Consider the following 6,000-nt stretch of genomic DNA (forward strand, 5'->3'; position numbering starts at 1 on the left):
TCTTCTCAGATGTGCAAGTATTGAGAATGATTCCATAAGCCTCATACTGTCACAGTTCACAGAAACTTATCACTAGGGAAAAAAATTGCTATCTTTTGTTTCAGGAAAACTGAATTTTTATATTACTTTCTATTTTAAAATTAGGATTTTTAACTTAACAGTTACACAAAACCATAGCATGCTGTCAAGGGTTTCATTTTACAAGAACTTAGTGTTTAACAAAAACTTTTACTATAAAATATTTTATTTAAAAGCTGAAACAAATAACATTAATCTCTAATTTTCTTTCTGAGTCATATGGAAGAGATCAAGTGTTATGGTTCCCACCTGTGGTACCCATCTGGTGCTGGAGGAAAAATGACCTCATTTTGCTCAATTACTTCAGTTACCTGGCCCTTATGTTTCCAACTCTCTGACCAGTGAACAATTAGTTACCTAACTGCAGCTCAAGGCAAAAGATTTTAATAAAATATGAGTGAAAATGTGGATCCATTAAGCATAAATGGTTTGTGCATAAACTATATTAAGATTCATTGTTTCACATACTTCAAGGAAAATTAATAAGCCATTTGGGTCACCAGCTTAACAGTTGCCTTTCTGCAGTGAGCTAATGACATTCTGTCAAAATGTACTTTTGCATTAGATAATGTCCTACAAACAATGGGGATTTTAATAAACATTGACAAGGATTTACAGTTCCTGACCACCTAGAGGATTCCTATCTCAAGAAAAGGTGAGAATTCTAGAAAAAACAGCTACAAAATAACTATCCTCCAAGAAGATTTCACTTAAAATAATTCCTGACAAATGAACACTTGTGCGGATTTGTCAGTAACTTCAAATGTCTATTTAGTGCCTGTTCATGTGTAGCAATTTTTCTGCCCTGTAGTTATAAAGTATAAAAGAGGTGAGACCTCTGCTTAGACTGATAGGAAGAAAGAAGCATATTCCAATAAAACTTAAAAAAAAAAAGAGAGAGAGAGAGAAAGAGCAACTCTAAAAGGCTTTAGAAAACCATACAAGTAATAAATGCTAGAGAGATACTTCCCCAGGGCATGATCTTCTGTGCCTGTTTTTCCTCTCCCAACTCTGTTTGGGCATCAATAACATACAGTATGGATGGCGCTAGTGGAAAGAACCCGCCTGCCAGTTCAGGAGATCTAAGAGACACCAGTTCAATCAGTGGGTCAGGAAGAGGAAATGAGAACCCACTGCAGTATTCTTGCCTGGAAATTTCCATGGAAACAGGAGCCTTGTGGGCCACAGTCTGTGGGGTCACAGAGTAGGACACGAATAAGTGCATGCATGTGCACATCCCCCCCCACACACACACAGGCAGTGAGGGCAGGTGAGGAGGCTGGGTTTGAAGGACTTGGGTATCCAGCATTTTCAGAGACTATTCCATAATCATTTTCTATTAGAAAATGTTTCGAAAAGTATTCCCCAAATGCTTGTCAGTGAAAAGTAAGAAGTCTATTTAGTAAAAAGCAATATATAATAAGCCATCTTCTTCAAATATCCTCACATCCCATAATGCTTTGACTCTGCAAAGTATGTTAGCCACTCAGTCGTGTCCAACTCTTTGCGACCCCATGGACTATAGCCCACCAGGCTCCTCTGTCCCTGGGATTTCCCAGGCAGGAATACTGGAGTGGGTAGCCATTCTCTTCTCCAGGGCATCTTCCTGACCCAGGGATCAAACCCAGGTCTCCTGCATTGCAGGTGGATTCTTTACCTTCTGCACTATCCCCCAAACAAGGAGTCTGCCCTTTCCCGCACAGTCTCAGGGTCCTGGCTCAATACCTAGAAAGTTCCTCATGACTTTGTGATAAAAGTTCTGAATAAGATTCCATCAGGGGTTGAGAGCACAATTTAGTTCAAAAGATCTCTCTATGAGTATTTGAAGTCTTGAAGTCTAGACATGGCTTTTGCCATTAACAAGCTATAAAATTATGTCAGTCTAACAACAGCTGTAATCATGCAGTACTTCCAAAAGCCTTTGTTAAGGAACAGTCTGACATCTAACCATTAAGGCACTCATCTTCAACAAAATATAACTCCTCAAATACTGAATAGTAACTACTTCAGCAACTCATTTTGGGAATTCAGAAACAGATATTAGCATACAGGTCACCATCTTCCGTGGGCACAAACTGGATGTTCAGCAATTATCTGATTCAAATGCCCGACTGGCAAATAATGCACACTTGCTTTCCTGATGGTCCTATTTATTGGCTCATAATATTGTATATACCCTGAATTTGGAAAGTAAAATGACTTTTAAATTCAAAATCTCAGTTAGGCTAGGGTACATTTTTAATGCAATCTAAAATGTTTTAGAAATGCTCTCTAGCATATTTTTTTAAACCTGAATGCATTTAAAGGCTCTTAGTAGTGATAATAGCACCTAAATTTAGTCTCACAAAATTTCAGACCATTTCTTTTGTATAGATTATGTACATATAGCCCCAAACAACTTCAAAATGTAAGATACAGCCAATTTGGAAAAGAAACATAACCATTAAGAGAATATTGTAAGAATAATGGACATATATACATGCAGGACTTCCCACACTCTGATGGAGAAGGAGAATGAAAAAACCTCTCTCCTTCAACAGTGAATAAAGCATACCAACCGAGGCTGGGTCTTGGGGGTGGTGGAAAGAAAATAATGAGCAATTATTACACATGTTGATAAATACCTAATCTTATTCTTTTCCTTCTCTGCCTTCACAGGAAGCTTTCTCTCTTTTTTTCTTTCATCAGATGTAACACGTTCTCTCAGTTCCCAACCGCTTTCTCAACTCTCTCCACCCTGCGGAGAATTATGGGTTAAGAAGAGGAATGAGGAGACAAACAAGCTGCGATACAAATCTAACAGATTAATAAAAGAAAGAAGGCAAGCGTCCTGTTTAGAAGGATGCAGCCACCAGCCAGGGCAAGAAGCCGAGGGTAAAGGGCCATCAACGCCACCCCGCAGCCGGAGGGCTCCGTGCTGGTACTAAGGACGCAAGGATTTGCGGTGTCTGTCGTCTAAAGCCTTTCACCAGACTGCGGATTCAGCGAGAAGAGCACTAAGGTGATTGGAGTCTAGACCATGAAGGAGTTTTATAACCTCGGACAGGTCTCTAAACTTCTCTGACCCTCGCTTTCTCTTCCATCTTTCCTACCTGTCAGGATTATTAATGACAGTCAAATGCTTTGGGAAAACTGTCAAGCGATAAAGCCCCATACGAACGGAGGGCATGATCAGTCTACGGAGCACCCGTTGTGTGCTAGAGACTGAGGGCATCACGAAGGTTGCAAACCTGAGTCAAAGTCAGATCCTGCTCTCCAGAGCTGAGATCTCAGAAAGGCAAATGAGCAACGTATCCAGGGGTTCTACTGCGAGGCGGAAAGAGATGCGTTAGTATTCAGATCGGATCCAAAAAGTTCTTCCTCCGTGTCTCCTAGGTGAAAAGGTTAGGAGGTCAGCGGCTCCTAACCGCCCAGCACTTCACCCCGATGTTGGACCCCAGAAAGTCGGAACCCCAGGCCCGTTTAGTGGCGGAGCCAGCCTCAGGGCCAGTGGGCCCCGAGCGGAGATGCTCATAAAGTCTTAAGAGTCAGACTGGAAGGAAGCGAGGCCGAGCAAGGAGGCTAGGCAGTGTCCTGACCTCCCCTCGACGGTTTCTGCACGCGGATACACAGCAGGGAACCGAAAGGCAGCGCGCACGGCCGGCGGGCGGACCCGGCCGGTTCACTCCAGCGCCGCCGACGCGCCCTCCGTTTCCAAGGCGACCGGCGGGCGCGGGCCTCCCCCTCCCACCACCACCAGCCGCGAGCGGCGGGTCGGGCGCGCCCCCTGGCGGCAGCAGCGTGGAACAGTCAGGGCGAGGGTGTGTGCTCCCGCCGTCTACCCACCCGGTTCTCACCGTCTCAACTCGAGGAGCTGCACAGAGACTCCCTCAGTTCAGTTCAGTCGCTCAGTCGTGTCCGACTCTTTGCAACCCCATGGACTGCAGCACGCCAGGCCTCCCTGTCCATCACCAACTCTCGGAGTTTACTCAAACTCATGTTCATTGAGTCGGTGATGCCATCCAACCATCTCATCCTCTGTCGTCCCCTTCTCCTCCCGCCTTCAATCTTTCCCACCATCAGGGTCTTTTCAAATGAATCAGTTCTTCGCATCAGATGGCCAAAGTATTGGAGTTTCAGCTTCAGCATCAGTCCTTCCAATGAACACCCAGGACTGATCTCCTTTAGGATGGACTGGTTGGATCTCCTTGCAGTCCAAGGGACTCTCAAGAGTCTTCTCCAACACCATAGTTCAAAAGCATCAACTCTTCGGCACTCAGCTTTCTTTATAGTCCAACTCTCACATCCATACATGACTACTGGAAAAATCATAGCTTTGACTAGACGGACCTTTGTTGGCAAAGTAATGTCTCTGCTTTTTAATATGCTGTCTAGGTTGGTCATAACTTTTCTTCCAAGACTCACTCACCCACTTTTAACTCCCTCCCGTGGCGAACTGGGAAGCGGCGAATGGTGTAGACGCTTGAGATCTAGGCTCTGTGTTGTGACCTTAAGCTACTCACTGTTTCTTCCATTGTAAAGTTAGACATCAGGTTTGGACAGTGGTTTTCGGACAGCTTGTAGGATGGGAAAGGGATGTGCGTTCTGCCCCCTCTCCACCCGCACCCTGCCACTTCCACCACCGAGGCTTCTCTCCTGCCTGCTTTCATTTTGTGTAAGTGTCCTCTTGGGTTTAACTCCAAGGAGAACTGCAGACCCCTGGACTAAATGCTTTTAAGGTAGCTCACAGCTCTAAAAGCCCTTGATCCTGCTTATGTTCCTTCTTGTTTTACGTTTTTGTTTTTTTGGTTTTTGCTCCAAAATCTCAAGAAAACCCGTATAGATTTCGTCTTTCCCTCTCTTTCCACTTTTGGCAGCTCTGGTGTTGGAGAAGACTCTTGAGAGTCCCTTGGACTGCAAGGAGATCCAACCAGTCCATCCTAAAGATCAGTCCTGAATATTCATTGGAAGGACTATGCTGACACTGAAACTCCAATACTTTGGCCACCTGATGTGAAGAAATGACTAATTGGAAAAGACCCTGATGCTGATGACTGAGTGACTGAACTGAACTCCTTATTTCAAGGGGGAAAAATATACACCTGCAACCTCTGAATTTCCCCATTTCCTCACCTGGGTTCATTCTCATTTCCTGCCTCAAGACAATTTCTTATATTCTGAGAGCACTTAGTTACATTTGAGTCAGTTAGGCATCCTTTTTGTCTTGTAAGTCTAACATTTGGCATCCTTGAATTTGATTTATAAAAATACGTTTTCATATATTTCATGATTAATGCTGTTACATGAATACATGTTAAGAACTTATGGAAGAGAACTGAAGCAGTGAATAAAAATATTAATTACCTTTGGTTAAGGTAATTTTTCTAAGTAAAAAGTCACCTGAAACCTAGCCAGTTTGAGGTCATTTATGTCTTCTAACTTGTTCAAACTGCCCTTTATTCTATTCATGTTTTATATTTGTTCAGTGTCAATTATTTGCTGTGATCTACACATCTGATAAAATGTTTTTAGTTCCTTGGTCTTCTCTAGAAGAGTAGCAACAGGTTCGGGAGTAAAATAATTGAATAGAACACAGATGCAGGAGGTAAAAAGCTACCACCACCCATTTTTAAAGCATGGGGATTTTTTGTTGTTAAATGGAGAAACAATTTTGTGATTTTTCAGTACTTTGAATTCATTCCCAAATCATTTTCTATAAATCCTAGGCCAATTTCTTTTTGCTAGAGTCTGGGCCCATGGTCAAAAATGTCCTTTTACCCTATCATTTATCTCCTGTGCAGTTTTTCTTATGGTGTTTGCCAGTTGGTGGTCAAACAGTTGAAGTCAGATAAAAACCATTTGCTTAGTTTCTTCATTTGGCCTTGATTTTTTGTTAGCCTTGCCATGTTGAATGATGTGGAATTAGAGGTAGGAGAGTGTCTG

General features: G+C 42.9%; 1 protein-coding gene across 1 annotated transcript in view; it reads right to left on the reverse strand.

Moving 5' to 3' along the window:
* The window catches only part of CCDC83 (coiled-coil domain containing 83), a 50,830-nt gene extending 46,975 nt beyond the window's left edge, over positions 1–3,855 (reverse strand). The window contains exons 1-2 of the mRNA XM_043452640.1: positions 3,309–3,855; positions 2,703–2,815 (exon numbers count right to left, since the gene is read on the reverse strand). The gene's annotated coding sequence lies outside the window, so the exon portion shown is untranslated. The remainder of the gene's footprint in view (positions 1–2,702; positions 2,816–3,308) is intronic.
* Positions 3,856–6,000: the final 2,145 nt, after the last annotated feature.

The sequence above is a fragment of the Cervus canadensis genome, chromosome 29 (assembly GCF_019320065.1).
Source record: "Cervus canadensis isolate Bull #8, Minnesota chromosome 29, ASM1932006v1, whole genome shotgun sequence".
Classification (NCBI taxonomy): domain Eukaryota; kingdom Metazoa; phylum Chordata; class Mammalia; order Artiodactyla; family Cervidae; genus Cervus; species Cervus canadensis.